Consider the following 19167-nt stretch of genomic DNA (forward strand, 5'->3'; position numbering starts at 1 on the left):
AAGTGTATGGATATATATATATATATATATATATATATATATATATATATATATATATATATCACATTTTCTTGTTGTACCAGGAAATACCACAACTGAAGTTCCAAATTTAACTTTACCTAACAATGGTACAACAAACACTGTAACAACATTACAAAATATGACACCATCAAGCAGTACAAGTCCAACATTATCTAACAATCAGACCATCATTACCACAACTTCCAACTCCTCTGTGACTAGTGTAATGCCTGTCACAAGCATGTCTACAATATCAACAATTTTATCAACTACAACATCAACGACAGCAACTTCAGCAGCCACACGTTCCAGCACAAGTGGTAGCTTGAATGGAGGTAAGCAGAGTGTAATGAAACATTGATTGATCTATGTATTGTGTAATTTTATTGTAACACATTTCTACATTTTATACAAACAAAAGAAAGAGAGAGTTCTAATATTGGATGCATTATTTTATATACCAATACTTAGATTTGTTCTCAATTTCAATTTTTTCTAGCTAATGTAGATTTATTATTGACTCGAGTAGGGTAATACTGAATTGATATTGTGAAATGTAGGATAAAAAAAGTGATAAAGTAATGAAAATAGTGCAATTGATTAAAATCTGGGTGAGAAAATATTTATTGTTCCCCTTTTGATCCTCTATATTCCCTTTATGGCAGTGTCTTTACACTTATTTATAGAGATAATCTCGTAGTATTCAGTTCATATACTTATACAGCAGGGATAGTATATTGTCAGTAATGGTGTGGTTACTAAATATATAATGAGGTGTCAAATGATTCGCCTTCATCAGATAATTCATTTGACAATAAACCTTTTCTCCCCAGATTTTATTCTATTGCGTTATTTTGATTACTTTATCACTTTTTATATCCTATATTTCGCAATATCAATTCAGTATTACCATACTCAATCGGTTTTATTTAAAATATTTGAAATATAAATTACATTTTTTAAGACATCTACAAGAGAAATCTGTAATTTAGAACAAGTCTATGTATTGATATATAAAATAGTGCCTCCAATTTTAGAACTTTCTTTTTCTTTTGTCTGTTTAATATAAGGATATTGTTCTGGGAAAGCAACCCTTGTAAAAGTGACAGAAATTTAGATGAGAGATATATACCAACATTTAGAAAATAGTGGACTCTACTGGTGCAGTAATTTGCTTTAGTAATATGATCAACATTTCTACATTTTCCCATACAGCTAAATGTAGAAAACTAAACACCTACAAAAACATTCTTAAAAGTAATGTACAGTTGTAAAACACTGTTTCAAATATAAATTAAAGCTACAACATTTAACATTAAAAGAATAAAAATATACCCAATAGTTTAGCATTGATTGTAACTCATTGCTTTCTTCTGAGTTTTTACCTGAAACCAATGTACCTGTGACTATTAATATAGTTCATGTGCAAATAATTGTTTTGTATCTATTATTTCTTATCTGCACCCATGTGATGCCTTTATCTGCACCCATGTAATCCTAGCTATGTTTTCCTGTAGCTGTTCAACTTTTTGACTATGGAATAGATAATGGTGATACGTCCTATTACCAGAGATCAACAGATTTTACCTCTCCATTGTTCCAGCCAATTATGGGATTTCCCTTTGGAAAACAGATAAGGAACTTTGTATATGTAAGTACTGATTTTGAAGATCCAGATTTCCATTTGAGGACTTGTCTATGACTATGAAAAAAATAACAGTTTGAATTGTGTTTTCTTTGCAGTACACAGACAATGGACAAATCATCTTCCCAATATCCAGAAATAACATCTTCTCTTACCCTAACCCTCCACCCAATGGATTCAGTGCAAATTATAATGTGGCCACAATCGCTGTGTTTTGGAGTGATGCAGATTGCTCTAAAAACATGGGTACTACATACTACCAGGTAATTTCAGTAGATTTTTTACTGGTAATTTATTGTATTGGAAATGATGCACAGTAAATACTAAGATGTCTATAAAGTACACACACCCTATATTATGTTAGAAACTACACCTATTATTATTATTATTACTATTATTGTAGATTTGTAAGGTGCCACAATGCTCTGCAGCGTCGTATAGTAGGAGAATAGTACATACATAACACAGGGACATACAAGGTAGCCAAAATAAATACAGACATGAAATCAAAGGGTTCATTAGAGAGCTTACATTCTAAGTGAATGAGGGCACAGCTGAAGCAAGAGGAGCACATCATTATCATCAGCTATTTATATAGTGCCACTAATTTCGCAGCGCTGTACAGAGAACTCACATCAGCCCCTGCCTCATTGGAGCTTATAGTCTAAATTCCCTAACATACACACATACACACAGACAGACAGAGAGAGAGACTATGGTCAATTTCAAAGCAGCCAATTAACCTACTAATGTTTTTTTTGGAGTGTGGGAGGAAACTGGAGCACCAGGAGGAAATGTATGCAAACACGGGGAGAACATACAAACTCCACACATGGTCATGGCCATGGTCAGAAATTGATCTCATGACCCCAGTTCTGTGAGACAGAAGTGCTAACCACTTAGTCATCCTGCTGCTCACAAATGTAGCTCAAAATAGAGATTGGGACATCCTATACTATGTCAGACATTACACCTATTGAAAGTAGAATGTAGTACTTAAACATAGATTGATTCACAATGATTAATACCTGATAATTAATACTTGTCAGATATACAACCAAACCAATAATGCGGTCATTAAAAGAGTTGAGGACCTGATCAGAAAGCATATGAACCCTTCATACTCTGCACAGTGGACACTGAAGATTACCTGGGAGAACATTCCTGCATATCCAGCAAAGGACAATGATGATCAGGTAAGTAGATCAGATAAATGTAACTAATTCCCAAATTATAACTATAAGTCAAATATCTTGATCTGACATAATGATTTGATCAGTAATATTCTATTCTTCTTTATATGTATAGACCAACACGTACCAGGCTGTGGTGACCACTGATGGATTTGTTTCATATGTTCTGATGCTGTATAAGGATAGTGGCATGAATTGGGCTGAAGGTTTCACCAAACCACTGATTGGTTACTGCAGGTAAGGTTAGATTGTTGCTGATTCCTGTTTATGATTCAGTGTAATAAATGCTTGAAATCTGAAAGAGAAAGGTTTGTGAGAGGGTTACATTGAGTATTTTAACCATTGTCCACAAATCATAAAATACAAAATACACACAAGCCAATGTGATATTGGTTTGTTTGTGATTATATGTATATAATCACAAACAATACAACAGATAAGCATTATTTCATTTATTTTCAGTATATATTGCTTCCTGTGGTTTATTATTTTTATATCTTAAAAAATACGGAAATTAATGATAAAAGCTATTGGGTGTTAAAATTTAGGTGATATCAAATGTTATTTTAAAGAACTTGTGGGACATTTGGACATATCTACAGTTTTGTTTGTGTAACCAAAAATGATTTGCACATTTCTGCCATCTCTGTGACAAGGAGTTACAACTGGGAGTCAATTCTGGATCAACAAATATATTTCCTTCCACCAGCTGACAAACAAAATGATCTGCTGCCAGACTTCCTGCATAATCCCATTGCAATTCCCTGGGCTGAATGAATTAATTTAACCAATTAAACTTAATAATTTAATCAATAAATTAATTCTGCTCGGGTAACTGCAATAGTGGGAAGTTTTGGAGCAGAGCATTATGCATCACAACACGCAGAATGCATGAAGAAACAATTATCACCCAGTACTCTACACCACACCCCATTAACCCTCTGCATTCTCCCACTATCTGGCAGAGAAGCAAAAGTGAATTTTTTTCACATGTGGTCATTCCATCAAAGTTTAAATACTTCTGTTTATTTTAAATTGTATGTTCTATTCTATATATAATGGCTTTGGTATGACCTGATTAAGGGTTCCGGCTGCCTTAGGCTAATACACCTGTAACGTTCCTCCCCACAACCAATGTTTACCTTTGTATTCAGCAACAAACAAAATAATCATACTGCACATGCAGAACAACAAATATTCACATAGGCAGCTATATATTTACATTCAACATATCATATTAGGCATATATCTGGATCTCATTAATGAATATTCATGAGCATTTTCCAGCATTCAAATTTAGACACATTGTGCCTTTCTCTCTTACCTGTTCTTGCAGCTTTGACTATCTGATGTTCTCTCTTGCTTGTTCTTGCAGCTTTGTTGTCATTTGGATGAATTCTGGAAAATTGGAGTCCTGTTTTTAAAATCTTTTAAAATTGTAAAATAGTAACAAAATGCTAAGAAGCACAAAATAATTAGGCTCTTCAGTTCAAACACAACACTGTATTACGACCAGATAAAACTACCCCATAGCACAGGCATATATAGACAACAAAATACATGAAAAATGCTATCAAAGAGCTATAATCAAACATCTAGCAGCCCCATCTGACTGGTATTTAACATTCTGGTCACCAGCAAGGGAGGGCTGGCAAATGTTAACCCGGGGGCAAAACTTAACTTAGCAGTCTATTTTAATGGAAAAAATGCAGGTGGCCCAGTGACCCAGCCCAAGAAAGTCCACTATGGGACTGACCTGGGGGGGCAGTTGCCCCCCAGCCCAGCCTGCCCCTGGTCACCAGAGAAACTATCCTTATGACTGCCACACAATACAGAGAGCATTCTCGTGGCTCCCACATAATACAGAGATCATTCTCCGCCATCCATTTTATGCCCCACCCTACTTCATTTCAGGCTGTGGTTTTGAGCCTATAAATTCTGAAGTTAATGAGATTTAAAATTACTTAGTTAGCTAGTAAAATCACAGAACATATGAAAATGAAAAGGATGTCATTACAATAACACATCTATCATGTCACTTGAAAGTTGCTCTTTTTTTTAATAGATGAATCGGCACCACAGGCAATTCATCACCCCCAGCCTTGTCATCACCCCCCCTCCAGCCATGTCATCATCCCCCCCCTCCAGCCATGTCATCACCCCCCACCTCAGCCATATCATCATGACTTCCATGTCATCACCCCCTCAGCAAATTCATCACCTCCCTCAGCCCTGCAGCCATGTCAGGACAGTCTGCATCTTGATCATCATATGTGGCAGGCAGCCTGGCAGAAAATCAGATAGATTGCTGTTAGCTGACTGTAGTAGTCTGTTTCTGCGAATTGTGGTAATCATTATTTTGTGAAACCAGACTAAGAATCATGGCACGTACTGACAGGCAGCTAATAGTAATATTGTTGTTTAAATCAATCTTTAATGCTTAGAGATATCTAATGTCAAAGCTGCTTGCTGATCCTGTATGCTAGGAGTCATACTGTATATGTATTTTGTATTTTGGTGTTGAAAGGTTACTATTCCTGATCTAGCTCATAGACATAGTGAATGCTATAAACAGTACACAGGTCTTGGAGTCTATATAATTTGGTTAAAAGTCTAACAGCTGATATTCTCTCTCTGCACATTCACCTTCTACTCCTTATATAATAAAGATACATATTTAATAACCTGTATTATGACACAGGCACAGTTTTCAATTTTGCAAATATAATTCCACACCATCATTTATAATGCATTATAAATTATGGTGTGGAAGAAAGCAATACAAGTTTAACTACCAAGCTAATACTATGCAACAATAGTATGCATATTATGCTAATACTATGCCACGGATCTGGAATGCCAGATCCGTCCGTAACAAGCTGACTGCTATCCACGACCTCTTTCTATCCAAATCCTTTAGCCTTCTTGCCGTTACTGAAACCTGGCTCTCCGATTCTGACACTACTTCCCCCGCTGCCCTCTCTTATGGTGGTCTCTCCTTCACCCACTCCGCCAGGCCTGGTGGAGTGGGCCTCCTCCTCTCCTCCACCTGTACTTTTCGCGTCATTCCCCCTGAACCCTCCCTCTCCTTCTCCTCCTTTGAAGCCCACTCCATCCGCCTCTTCGACCCCATCCACCTCCATGTCACTGTCATCTACCGCCCCCCTGGCCCCACCTCCCTCTTCCTTGACAACTTTGCTAGCTGGCTTCCTCACCACCTCTCCTCCGACCTCCCCTCGATCATTCTCGGTGACTTTAACTTCCCTATCGACAACCCCACCGACCCTGCTTCCAGTAAACTGCTCACCCTCTCTTCCTCCCTTGGTCTCACCCAATGGACCTCCTCCTCTACCCACTGCCTTGGTCACTCCCTTGATCTTGTCTTCTCCTACCTATGTAGTCTCTCCGACTTCTCCATCTCTCCCTTTCCTCTATCCGACCACCATCTCCTCTCCTTCTCTCTCTCCTCTTCTCCTGCTTCCCTCCCCCTGCCCAAACCTACTCTGTCCATACGCAACCTTAACGCTCTTGACCCTGCCTCTCTGGCCTCCTCTCTCGATACCCTCCTTTCTCCCCTTTCCTCCCAGGCCTGCCTCAAACAGGTGGTCTCCCTCTACAACCACACCCTCACCTCTGCTCTGGACGCAGTCGCCCCTGCCCACTCCGTCACCCCCCGCTGCTCCAAACCCCAACCCTGGCACTCCAAATTTACCCGCTTCCTCCAAAAATGCTCCCATACCGCCGAACATCACTGGAGAAAATCCCGCTCCCTGGCTGACTTCCTCAACTTTAAATGCATCCTTTCATCCTACAGCTCTGCCCTCTCACTCACTAAACAATCTTTCTTTAAATCCCTCATCTCTTCCCAGTCCTCTAACCCCCGCCACCTCTTCGCCACCTTCAGCACTCTCCTGGCCCCCTCCCTCCTCCCTGACTGCTTCCGATTTCGCCTCCTTCTTCTCCTCTAAAATCGAGGCCATTTGACTTGAAATCTCCTCCTCCACTCTCTCTTCCACCCCTTCCACTCTTTCATCCTCCCCCCAACCACCTTCCCCTCCACTCCTTCCGCCCCACCACCGGCGAGGAAGTCCACTCTCTCATTTCATCCCCCCCCCACTACCTGTCCCCTGGATCCCATACCCTCCCACCTTCTTCGCTCCCTTTCCCCCACCACCTGCTCCCACCTCGCTCACCTCTTTAATCTCTCCCTCTCCACTGGCATCTTCCCCTCCTCCTTCAAACATGCTCTCGTATCCCCCATTCTTAAGGAACCTAATCTCAACCCCACTTCTCTCTCGAACTATCGCCCCATATCTCTTCTCCCCTTTGCCTCCAAAATTCTCGAGAGGCTCGTCTGCAGCCGTCTCACCTCCTACCTTTCTGAACACTCCCTCCTTGATCCTCTCCAGTCTGGTTTCCACCCCCTCCACTCCATTGAAACTGCCCTGGCTAAAGTCACCAATGACCTCTTCTCTTCTAAAGCCAGGGGCCACTTCTCCCTTCTCATCCTCCTTGATGTCTCTGCAGCCTTCGACACCGTTGACCACCCCCTCCTCCTTCACACCCTCCAGTCTTTCGGCCTCTCCGGCTCAGTCCTCTCCTGGTTCACCTCTTACCTTACTCACCGAACCTTCTCTGTGTCACTCACCGGACCGTGAGTGCCTCTTCCCGGACATTTAGGAACCGTGGCCGTCCACCATCCTGAGGGTCTGCGCATGCGCAGCCCTTTTCTATACTTCAGTGTATACCCCTTTAACTTAATTGGCAGATCAGGCAACCTCCCTATATTAAGCACCTGTGGTCACTACCACGTTGCCTGATCTTGGAGTCTCATTCCTCATGAGTCTCTGAAGGTGTTCCTGTATTACTTGTGTATTCAGTGCTGCTGATTCCTGTGGTTTCCAAACCACTTCTACTACTGTGGTTCCATACCACTTCTACCATCAACTTTATCATCATGACTGTTTGCTGATTCTTATCCGCTGCCTCCGTGCACTACAGTCTTCTACACCACTTCAACGTTATTTTATATCTATGTGACTGTTTGCTCATTGCTATCCGCTGCCTCCGTGCACTCCAGCTTTTACCTCACTCACCTGCTTCTCATCAAGTCTGTTTGCTGATTTCTATCCGCTGCCTCTGTGCACTACAGTCTCCTGCTTGCAACTCGCCTGTGTTCAACATCGTGACTGCCAGCTGACTACTATCCGCTGCCTCTGTGCACTACAGTCTCCTGCTTGCAACTCGCCTGTGTTCAACATCGTGACTGCCAGCTGACTACTATCCGCTGCCTCTGTGCACTACAGTCTCCTGCTTGCAACTCGCCTGTGTTCAACATCGTGACTGCCAGCTGATTACTATCCGCTGCCTCCGTGCACTACACTCTCATCTCATCTTTGCTGTGACTTCCTCGAGACTGCCGCTTTTCATTACCATCTGCTACACTTCGTGATCTACAGCTCCTGCCCTGCGCTGCACTCCTGTTTCCCATCGCTGTTGGTTCCCGTGGTTGCTACTGGTTACCTCCGTGTGCCGCTGAGTCCTGCCGCTGTGGTCAGCGCTATCGTCCATCTCCTGCTGATCCACTCTCCACGCCTTCACGTGTTCCACTGGCCTCTACCCTCCTGTCAGCATTGGATTTGTATCTCTTCTACTACCCTCTGCTGGATCATCTCCATTCTCCTGGGTTTCCTATGAGTCCAGTTCCACGTGTTGCTGACTCCTGTGGATTCGTGTCCCTGTCGGTCTACTCACCTGTGCGCTGCACCTGCTAGACCGCTGCTTCACCTATCCAGGGACTTCCTATCCAGTCGGCCTCCAGCCGCTCAGGTACCGCTGCAATCCCATCTGACTGCTACTGCTGAACCACGGTATGCATACTTCTCATTGACTGTGCTGTGTATTGCATATCTTGCTGGACTGTGTTTGGTTCTCTCTGGAGTCTGCTATCCGCTGAGTCTATTGCCATCATTGACTGTGTTATCATTGTGCTGGACTACTTCAAGAGACTTTCTAGATTGCAGACCTGATCAGTCATTTACATATATATCTATATTGTGCATATTACTGTGGATCGTGTATAAGGTGCCTGTGTATATCCTGTGTTGCAGTCTTCCCCCGTGCACCTCCTCTCATATATATTCAGTGGTACAACTTGCTGATGTCAGACCACTGATCCCTGTTTCCGGTATCACCTGTTCCATTATCCTCTCACATAGCAGTGGTACAACTTGCTACCGCAGACCACTGACTACCTGGATACCTCCACTTGGATTCCATTCCTTCACTCAGACAGCGGTACAACTTGCTACCCGCAGACCGCTGACTCTCATCACCTCCTTGTTTCTGTTGGACATTCCTCCTCACTATAGCAGTGGTACAACTTGCTATCGCAGACCACTGACTACCTTCACGTGTCCTTGTCCATACAGTTCCTTGTGTATCATTACCTCATTATTACCAGTGTTGCTAGTCATAGACTTTCCTGAGCATCTCATCGGCCATCATTTCATGTTCCGTGATCACCCAGCTACCAGAGTACCCTATTACCATCTACATTGCTCTGGTAAGCCTACCCTCTGGTGATCCCTGGGTAAAGACTCCTAGTGCCCGTGACAGTAAGATCAGGCCATGACAGACCCAGATACGGAACCTACAGCCAAAGAGATGCTGCGGCATCTGGTTACTCGTATTGAGCAACAGGAAGTTCGCCAACGGCATTTACTGCGGTGTTACCAGGCCTTAGCCTCCCAAAGACCGTCTGTACAAGATGCCACAACTACTGTTGATGCTCCTGTGCCTTCCTCCGTTTCCCCAGTGCCATCCCAGGTGTTTACAGCTTCCACGCTTCACCTGCCTACTCCGTCAAAATACGATGGAGACCCCAAAACTTGTAGGGGTTTTCTTACTCAATGCTCAGTTCATTTTGAGCTCCAACCTCAAAATTTTTCTACCCATCGTTCCAGAGTGGCCTATCTTATTTCATTGTTTTCTGGACAAGCTCTCGCATGGGCTTCCCCTCTGTGGGAAAGAAACGATCCATTGTTACAGGATAGTGCCGAGTTTATTTCCACGTTCCGAAGTGTATTCGATGAACCAGGTCGTGTCATTTCCGCTGCATCCAGCATTCTCCGTCTTCGCCAAGGATCTCGCACTGTGGCTCAGTACGTCATTCGATTTAGGATCTTAGCCTCTGAACTTCAGTGGAACACTGAAGCACTAGTTGCCGCCTTCTGGCAGGGGCTTTCCGATAAAATTAAAAACGCACTGACTTCACAAGAACTACCCTCCTCTTTAGAAGATTTGATCTCTCTTTGCCATCGGGTAGACCTGAGGTTTCGTGAAAGAGAACCTGAGAAAACAACTTCGGTTAAAACACCTCCTCTCTCAAATCCTCAATTTCACCCAGCTTCATCTCCGGTGATACCCATGGAGATAGGTCGCTCCAAATTAACTTTAGAGGAGAGGGACCGAAGAATAAAGAATAGACTTTGTATCTATTGTGCCGATTCTACGCATATGCTCAATTCTTGTCCCAGGAGATGCCGGGCTCTAACCAATACTGGGGAGATAAGGTTAGGGTTCCTGCAGTCCTCTCCATCGTCTATGAAATCTAAAGTCTGCGCTTTTGATGTGACTATTTCCTTTGCTACCAAAACCTTTGAGTCACAGGCATTGATTGATTCCGGAGCAGCAGGAAATTTTATTTCCAAATCATTAGTAAATCAATGGTCTCTACCAGTGATTACCTTAAAAACACCCATTACTGTGACGGCTATAGATGGATCACGTCTCATCAACGGTCTCATCACCCAGAGTACGTCTCCAGTAACCCTTCAGATTGGTGCCCTGCATCATGAAGAAATATCGTTTTTGATCCTTCCTGTTACGACAAGTCCGATTGTCTTAGGCCTTCCATGGCTTCAGTGTCACTCTCCCCAGATTGACTGGCGCACTCCTCGAGTTACATCTTGGGGAACTGAATGTCATCATCGTTGTCTCTCCCAAGTGGTTTCATTCAAAAGACAGCATTCGTCTATTCCACCAGGTCCTCCTCCACAAGATCCTTCATCTACGGATCTGTGTGATAAAGTTCAGTCTGAACGCCTTCCTCCTCATCGGGCGTTCATGACGTCATCGGACGTTGAAGATGGATCTCAGGAGTCATCTTCAAAAAGTCAAGTGCTGGTGGTTCACGGTCACCATCCGTCTTTTCCGGAATTTCCTGCCCTCCCGCCCACCCAAGTTCCTGCGGTGGAAACTGTTTGTCAGACCTTTAAAAATATCTGGTCTCAGGTCAAAACCTGTTTAAAGAAGACATCTATCAAATATAAATCTTTCGCTGATAAGAAGAGGCGGGCTATTCCACCACTAAAAATTGGAGATCGTGTCTGGTTATCCACAAAAAATATTCGTTTGAAGGTTCCATCCATGAAATTCGCCCCTCGTTTTATTGGTCCATATAGGATCATTCAAGTTATCAATCCAGTATGTGTGAAACTCCTTCTTCCTAAGAGTCTTCGGATTTCTAATGCCTTCCATGTATCTTTGCTCAAACCTCTTATTGTCAACCGTTTTTCAACTCCTCCCTCAGCTCCGCAGCCAGTTCAAGTCCATCAGGAGGAGGATTTTGAGATTACCGAGGTACTAGATGCAAAAATTTCGCGAGGAGTCCTCCACTTCCTCGTTCATTGGAAGGGCTTTGGTCCTGAGGAGCGCTCTTGGATCAAAGCTGAAGATCTTAATGCTCCTGCCCTTTTGAAGAAGTTTTACTCCAAAAATCCGGACAAGCCCGGTTCCAGGCGTTCTGTGCCCACCTTTAAAAGGGGGGGTACTGTCACTCACCGGACCGTGAGTGCCTCTTCCCGGACATTTAGGAACCGTGGCCGTCCACCATCCTGAGGGTCTGCGCATGCGCAGCCCTTTTCTATACTTCAGTGTATACCCCTTTAACTTAATTGGCAGATCAGGCAACCTCCCTATATTAAGCACCTGTGGTCACTACCACGTTGCCTGATCTTGGAGTCTCATTCCTCATGAGTCTCTGAAGGTGTTCCTGTATTACTTGTGTATTCAGTGCTGCTGATTCCTGTGGTTTCCAAACCACTTCTACTACTGTGGTTCCATACCACTTCTACCATCAACTTTATCATCATGACTGTTTGCTGATTCTTATCCGCTGCCTCCGTGCACTACAGTCTTCTACACCACTTCAACGTTATTTTATATCTATGTGACTGTTTGCTCATTGCTATCCGCTGCCTCCGTGCACTCCAGCTTTTACCTCACTCACCTGCTTCTCATCAAGTCTGTTTGCTGATTTCTATCCGCTGCCTCTGTGCACTACAGTCTCCTGCTTGCAACTCGCCTGTGTTCAACATCGTGACTGCCAGCTGACTACTATCCGCTGCCTCTGTGCACTACAGTCTCCTGCTTGCAACTCGCCTGTGTTCAACATCGTGACTGCCAGCTGACTACTATCCGCTGCCTCTGTGCACTACAGTCTCCTGCTTGCAACTCGCCTGTGTTCAACATCGTGACTGCCAGCTGATTACTATCCGCTGCCTCCGTGCACTACACTCTCATCTCATCTTTGCTGTGACTTCCTCGAGACTGCCGCTTTTCATTACCATCTGCTACACTTCGTGATCTACAGCTCCTGCCCTGCGCTGCACTCCTGTTTCCCATCGCTGTTGGTTCCCGTGGTTGCTACTGGTTACCTCCGTGTGCCGCTGAGTCCTGCCGCTGTGGTCAGCGCTATCGTCCATCTCCTGCTGATCCACTCTCCACGCCTTCACGTGTTCCACTGGCCTCTACCCTCCTGTCAGCATTGGATTTGTATCTCTTCTACTACCCTCTGCTGGATCATCTCCATTCTCCTGGGTTTCCTATGAGTCCAGTTCCACGTGTTGCTGACTCCTGTGGATTCGTGTCCCTGTCGGTCTACTCACCTGTGCGCTGCACCTGCTAGACCGCTGCTTCACCTATCCAGGGACTTCCTATCCAGTCGGCCTCCAGCCGCTCAGGTACCGCTGCAATCCCATCTGACTGCTACTGCTGAACCACGGTATGCATACTTCTCATTGACTGTGCTGTGTATTGCATATCTTGCTGGACTGTGTTTGGTTCTCTCTGGAGTCTGCTATCCGCTGAGTCTATTGCCATCATTGACTGTGTTATCATTGTGCTGGACTACTTCAAGAGACTTTCTAGATTGCAGACCTGATCAGTCATTTACATATATATCTATATTGTGCATATTACTGTGGATCGTGTATAAGGTGCCTGTGTATATCCTGTGTTGCAGTCTTCCCCCGTGCACCTCCTCTCATATATATTCAGTGGTACAACTTGCTGATGTCAGACCACTGATCCCTGTTTCCGGTATCACCTGTTCCATTATCCTCTCACATAGCAGTGGTACAACTTGCTACCGCAGACCACTGACTACCTGGATACCTCCACTTGGATTCCATTCCTTCACTCAGACAGCGGTACAACTTGCTACCCGCAGACCGCTGACTCTCATCACCTCCTTGTTTCTGTTGGACATTCCTCCTCACTATAGCAGTGGTACAACTTGCTATCGCAGACCACTGACTACCTTCACGTGTCCTTGTCCATACAGTTCCTTGTGTATCATTACCTCATTATTACCAGTGTTGCTAGTCATAGACTTTCCTGAGCATCTCATCGGCCATCATTTCATGTTCCGTGATCACCCAGCTACCAGAGTACCCTATTACCATCTACATTGCTCTGGTAAGCCTACCCTCTGGTGATCCCTGGGTAAAGACTCCTAGTGCCCGTGACACTCTGTCACCACCTCTGGGTCTCTCTACCCCCCGCCCACCCTTCAATTTGGGGTCCCTCAGGGGTCTGTTCTGGGACCCTTACTCTTCTCTCTATACACCCCCTCCCTGGGTGAACTCATCAGCTCCTTCGGCTTCAGCTACCACCTTTACGCTGACGACCCTTAACTATACCTCTCCTCTCCTGATCTCTCTCCCTCCCTCATCTCTAGGGTGTCCGCCTGCCTCTCTGCCATCTCCTCCTGGATGTCCTCTCGATTCCTCAAACATAACCTCACCAAAACTGAGCTCATAGTTTTTCCTCCCTCTCATACCTCATCCCCTTCTGACCTCTCCATAACTGTCGACAACACCTCTATCTCCCCTGTCCCCCAACTTCGCTGCCTTGGTGTCATCCTCGACTCCTCTCTCTCCTTTGGCCCCCACATCCTCTCTCTTGCTAAATCCTACAGCTTCCAGTTGCGAACATCGCTCGCATCCGACCCTTCCTCTCCCAAGATGCCACCAAATGCCTTATCCACTCTCTGATCATCTCCCGCCTGGACTACTGCAACCTCCTCCTCACTGGCCTCCCCCACTCTCATCTCGCTCCCCTTCGATCTGTTCTTAACGCTGCCGCTAGGCTTATTTTCCTCTCTCGCCGCTCCTCTTCTGTCTCCCCCTTCTACCTAGCCCTTCACTGGCTCCCATTCCCCTTCAGAATCCTCTTTAAGCTCCTCACACTAACCTAAAAGGCCCTTGCCAACTCCACTGCGCCCTAAATCTCCACCCTCCTCTCTATTCATGCTCCATCCCGCCCTCTCCATTCTGCCTCTGACCGTCGCCTCTCTTCCCCCCTTATAAACTTCTCCCATGCGCGTATCCAAGACTTCACCTGCGCTGCCCCCCTCCACTGGAACAAGCTCCCTCCCTCCATCAGAACTTCCCCTAATCTGTCCAGTTTCAAACGGGCCCTAAAAACCCACCTTTTTCTTAAAGCCTTTCAGTCTCCCACTTAACTTCCTACCTTATCTTCTGCCTCTGTCCCCCTACTCTCCCTCTCTCCCCTGCGTCTCTGTCTGTCCACCCCTCCCCTTAGATTGTACGCTCCTCTGAGCAGGGCCATGTCTCCTCCTGTTTCCACCACTTCTAACTCTGCTCTCCAGCTATTTAGCCCTCCTCCTCGAGGGTCCTCCACCCCCGTCCCCTCTCGCTCCCTCCTCCCCCCTCTGGGGGTCTCCCTGTCTTCCGCGCCCTCCTTCTTGGGCCCCGTCGTTTGCGGATCCTCCCTCCCCCTTCCCTGCCCTCTCTAGTTGTGCATTATGCATTGAGCTTACTGTGCTTACTGTTTACTGTACTGTGCTGTCTCCCATTGTATTGTAATTCGTTTGTCCCTGTACGGCGCTATGGACACCTTGTGGCGCCTTATAAATAAAAATTAAGAATAATAACAAACGAATGACCAACCAGCCTAAAATCCCAGGCGTGTACTTACAGCGTTAGTGATACAACACAGACAGGTTTGCTGAAACACTGACCAGGGCCTTTGCAGAAAGGACCTCAAGAGAGACACAGAGTGAAGGGGGAAGAATCTTGCGGCCAAACATAACCACTTGCTCCATATGTTAACCACTGACTGCACTGCTTTCCCACTGACTATGCATCATTTGAATAAAGAAAAATCAGCTTAACAACACAAACAACCACACAGTACTTAAACAGACATATTGTGACAGGGAGGGATGAAGTGATTACATTAAACAAAAGAGGGAGAGCTTCCTGTTCTTTAGTATATAGCATACTTGCCAACTTCTTATAGTTGGCACCCGGGAGCTGCTGGGGAAAGGTGGGCATGTGGGAGGCAGGGCTCAGAAAATTGCATCATTTTGGCCCCTCCCACATGATGTAATGGCGCAAACATGTAATTTTACAGCGGGGGAGCGGGGCCAAATGCCGCCATTCCCTGAGAATCACAGCATTTTAGATCTAATTCTGTCTACTTCACTAGGAAGTGGGCAGATGCGGGAGGCTGCCATACTCTCCCAGGAGTCCAGGAGACCCACCTGGAATCCGGGAGCCATTCAGGGAGAGTTGACAAGTATGGTATATAGGCTTGACTGTTGCTCCAGCTGGCAGGTTATTTAATATAAGTTCAAAACAAGCCAGGGCAAAATGTAAACTTGAAGGTAAATGCAATGGGAGCCAACAAGCCTGGTGTTTAAGTGCATTCATCTCTAGCAGGTCTTCATTTATCATAAGATCTTGATTACTTAGCAAACTAATAATTTCAACATATGTTTTTTATGTTTCAACTTATGTATATTTTCTGTGTTTAGCGGACACAGAGACCAATTCTTCAAAAATGATAACACGGCTGCGAATATATACCGGCCAGACAGCTATATAGGAAGCAATACAGGTATGAAGCAATACAGGTATGAAACAATGATTGGATGTGAAAGAAATGAGAATTACATGTGTAAAATATACACCACTCTAAACAGAGGGGGTTACTTACAAAGAGGGGAAACTGAGTATCTTCAAACTGAGGCTTAACACTCAGGTTAAGGTTAGTATATACATATGGTAATTTAAACTGGGAATATATTGACTAGATATAAGTCTTCAACACTTCATAAGAATTGGAGTTATTATTCCCTTTTAATATTTTTTAAATCCTTATATTGATATATTTTCATCCAAATTCATATTCACACCATGATAATTGCTGGTAAACATACTAATATAAAATTACTTAAAATTACATAAAATTATTCAATGCCTTGTGTTATTTCCTCCTGCTGTTGAGAGCCAAACGTCCGGTCTGGGCATGCTAAGTAGAGCAATGCGGACAGCTAAAGGCTGCCCCATTGACTGTCTTCACTAGGTCACAGGGGACACCATTACCAAGATATGAGATGGTGCATAGTGCTCCATATTAACACACATAACTTTTATGCAAATATGCCCATATTCAAATACAAGCACACCATATGTTCAGATGTGAATATGGTAGTAAGTCACTTACATGATGTAAAATTGAATGCAAATGTCATTGCGTTTTTATTTACTCTGCTACTTGAATCTTTCTTTTCTCCTGATTCACCTATGAACACACATGCGTGCATTTCCATAGTTACCACAATTCACTTTATTACTCCAAAACACTGTCATTGCAATTACATCATATTAAACCTTTCACTTCATAATCTCATCAACTTCCAATATTCCATGGTAACAAAAGTCCTTTTATCACATACTTTACTAACAAATATGTCTCATTTTTACACATTTGCTTTACAAAAAAACACACAAAGATTTTTTCAAACAAACATTTTTTTTAAAATAACTAAAAATAATATTTTAACTCCAAACTTAAAAATGTTTTAATTTTTTTTTGTTTGCTTCTTCCTGCTTTTTTTCAATAAGAATATGCATAGGGCTGGGGGTATTTCTTCTGCACCTGCAAAAAAATTACCTTATGCATATTGTAGATTTGTGTGCCCCCTTTGAATTAGCACAAACAAAACAAACAATCAATATAATAAAGTGTGTAATGTTAGCTGTAAAATAATAATAAGTACAAAATAAAGCCGCAATGCTAATGTATGCAAGCACATAAGGTATATGTTAATTTCTAAAAATATATTGCAATGCAAATGTCTGCAAATGCTTTCAAAGGGACAGAAAGACAATTTCAAACATCTGCACATGCAAACTTTTAGTTGGAAATGCTTTTGAAATAAAATCAAATAACTTTGTTTTGTTGCTACTTAGCGCACATGTGAAAGTTTCACCTAATTTTTTCCAGTACACTGTTAGCATTTAATTTTTCTTTTTTTCTTTTGGAAACAAAATGGCACAATGGTGGCCCTCTGCCATGATCATGTATAGTGTTGTTTAACGAGAATAGGGGTTCAGGTGAAATTTCATTCATTCCATTAGATTGTGAGAGTGAATGGTGTGTTTGGTCATAACTATACCTGCTGTGGAGCGGGTACAAACCTTACATCTGAAAAGAATTGTAGGCAGGACTTGAATCGGCTGTATCTGCGTAGGAACGCCTTTATTGTACCTGGTCTACATTTGTCCGTCTCTTCCCTCCCCCGTTCCAGCCCTTCAAGCAGTAGGCAGCTAGTGTGTTTGCGTTCAGACATGAAATGCATGCAATCATGTTCATTGGTGTAAGTGCCACTCTGACGCATGCGCAGAGGTATCTCATGCAAGTATAATTACGTACAAAGATGAATCAGGCCCCTATGTGTGTAAAGTGCTAAATCACTTAGAGTAACAGATGTCTCATTCACAACCCTGTCATCATTTAACTAATAATAATACTGATAATAATAATAATAATAATAATAATAATAATACTACAAGTAAATGTGATAAATGTTGTTTTATAATTACATTACATTAATCAGTTTTCAATATCAGTCGTTGTGGACTGGGAGCTGCCAAAATACTCTCTTGCTTGGTGCTGTGCTGTACATGCTGAGATAAATAGTTTAATAATTGAAAATACTCTGCTCCAATTTTCTAGTTTTTAGTGTAAGAGGTAAAAGGTAAGTCATTATGCTGTTCACTCTTCCCCGTTAATGTAAAAATGTTAAACTAGTCTCTTTTATAACTTGTTTTATCCCCTATGTAGCCTACATAATTGTAATAATATTGACTACATATATTTGCTATGTATAATTGTTCTTTATCTTCACTTACAGATTTGCGAGGGCTCTGGATATATTCACTGAATAGTACAGCTCTGGATAATAGTCGTATGAAATGTCTCAACTGGTTTAATGCTCAGCCCGAGCCCCCATCATGGAATTCCAGTTTATTGACTTGTCCCTGTTTATACAGGCAGGGGATCTCTGATTTTCGATTTAGAGTAACAAAAGCAGGTTACAGAGATTACATAATTTTACTTTTTACTTTGTTTTGCTTTCTCTTTTTTATTGCATGGCATTGCATTGTATTGTGTGCTTTCTTCACCCACGTGCCAAAAACACAAATAACGTGCACAGGGGTACAGTGTTCAGGCCTAGTGTCCTATAATAATGCAACTGAAAGCATTAATCTGTGCTTTCAGTCCCATTGTGCATCCAGGGCCGGATTAACCCGAGGTCTAACTGGGCTATAGCCCAGGGGCCTCGGGCATCCAGGGGGCCCTTCAAACTCCTCAGCAGCATTATTGATCGGTCAGGGGCGGGGGCGCCCCGGCCCGATCGATGCTGCTGAGTACTGTCAGTGCAGTCCTCCGTCCCGGCGCGCTGTAGTCTGCTTACTGAGGATATCTCGAGAGAGTTCATGAACTCTCGCGAGATCTCCTCAGTAAGGAGCTTACAGCGCGCCGGGACGGAGGACTGCACTGACAGGTAAGTGCTTGGGGGGGTCCTCGCGGGGGGTGGAGGGCGGCGGACGGCTCACATTGGGGGCCTCGCGGGGAATGGAGGGCCCCTTAGCCCAGGGGCCTCCATTCCCTTAATCCGGCCCTGTGTGCATCTCTCGTGATCTTCAT

The 19167-nt window shown here is 43.7% G+C and overlaps 1 long non-coding RNA gene across 1 annotated transcript; it reads left to right on the forward strand.

Moving 5' to 3' along the window:
* Window positions 1-3010: 3010 nt before the first annotated feature.
* On the forward strand, window positions 3011-18449 carry LOC142144010 (uncharacterized). The gene is made up of 3 exons (XR_012689632.1): window positions 3011-3096; window positions 15986-16068; window positions 18371-18449. It is a non-coding gene; the product is annotated as an uncharacterized LOC142144010 (long non-coding RNA).
* The last annotated feature ends 718 nt before the right edge of the window (window positions 18450-19167 follow it).

The sequence above is a fragment of the Mixophyes fleayi genome, chromosome 3 (genome assembly GCF_038048845.1).
Source record: "Mixophyes fleayi isolate aMixFle1 chromosome 3, aMixFle1.hap1, whole genome shotgun sequence".
Taxonomy (NCBI): Eukaryota; Metazoa; Chordata; class Amphibia; order Anura; family Limnodynastidae; genus Mixophyes; species Mixophyes fleayi.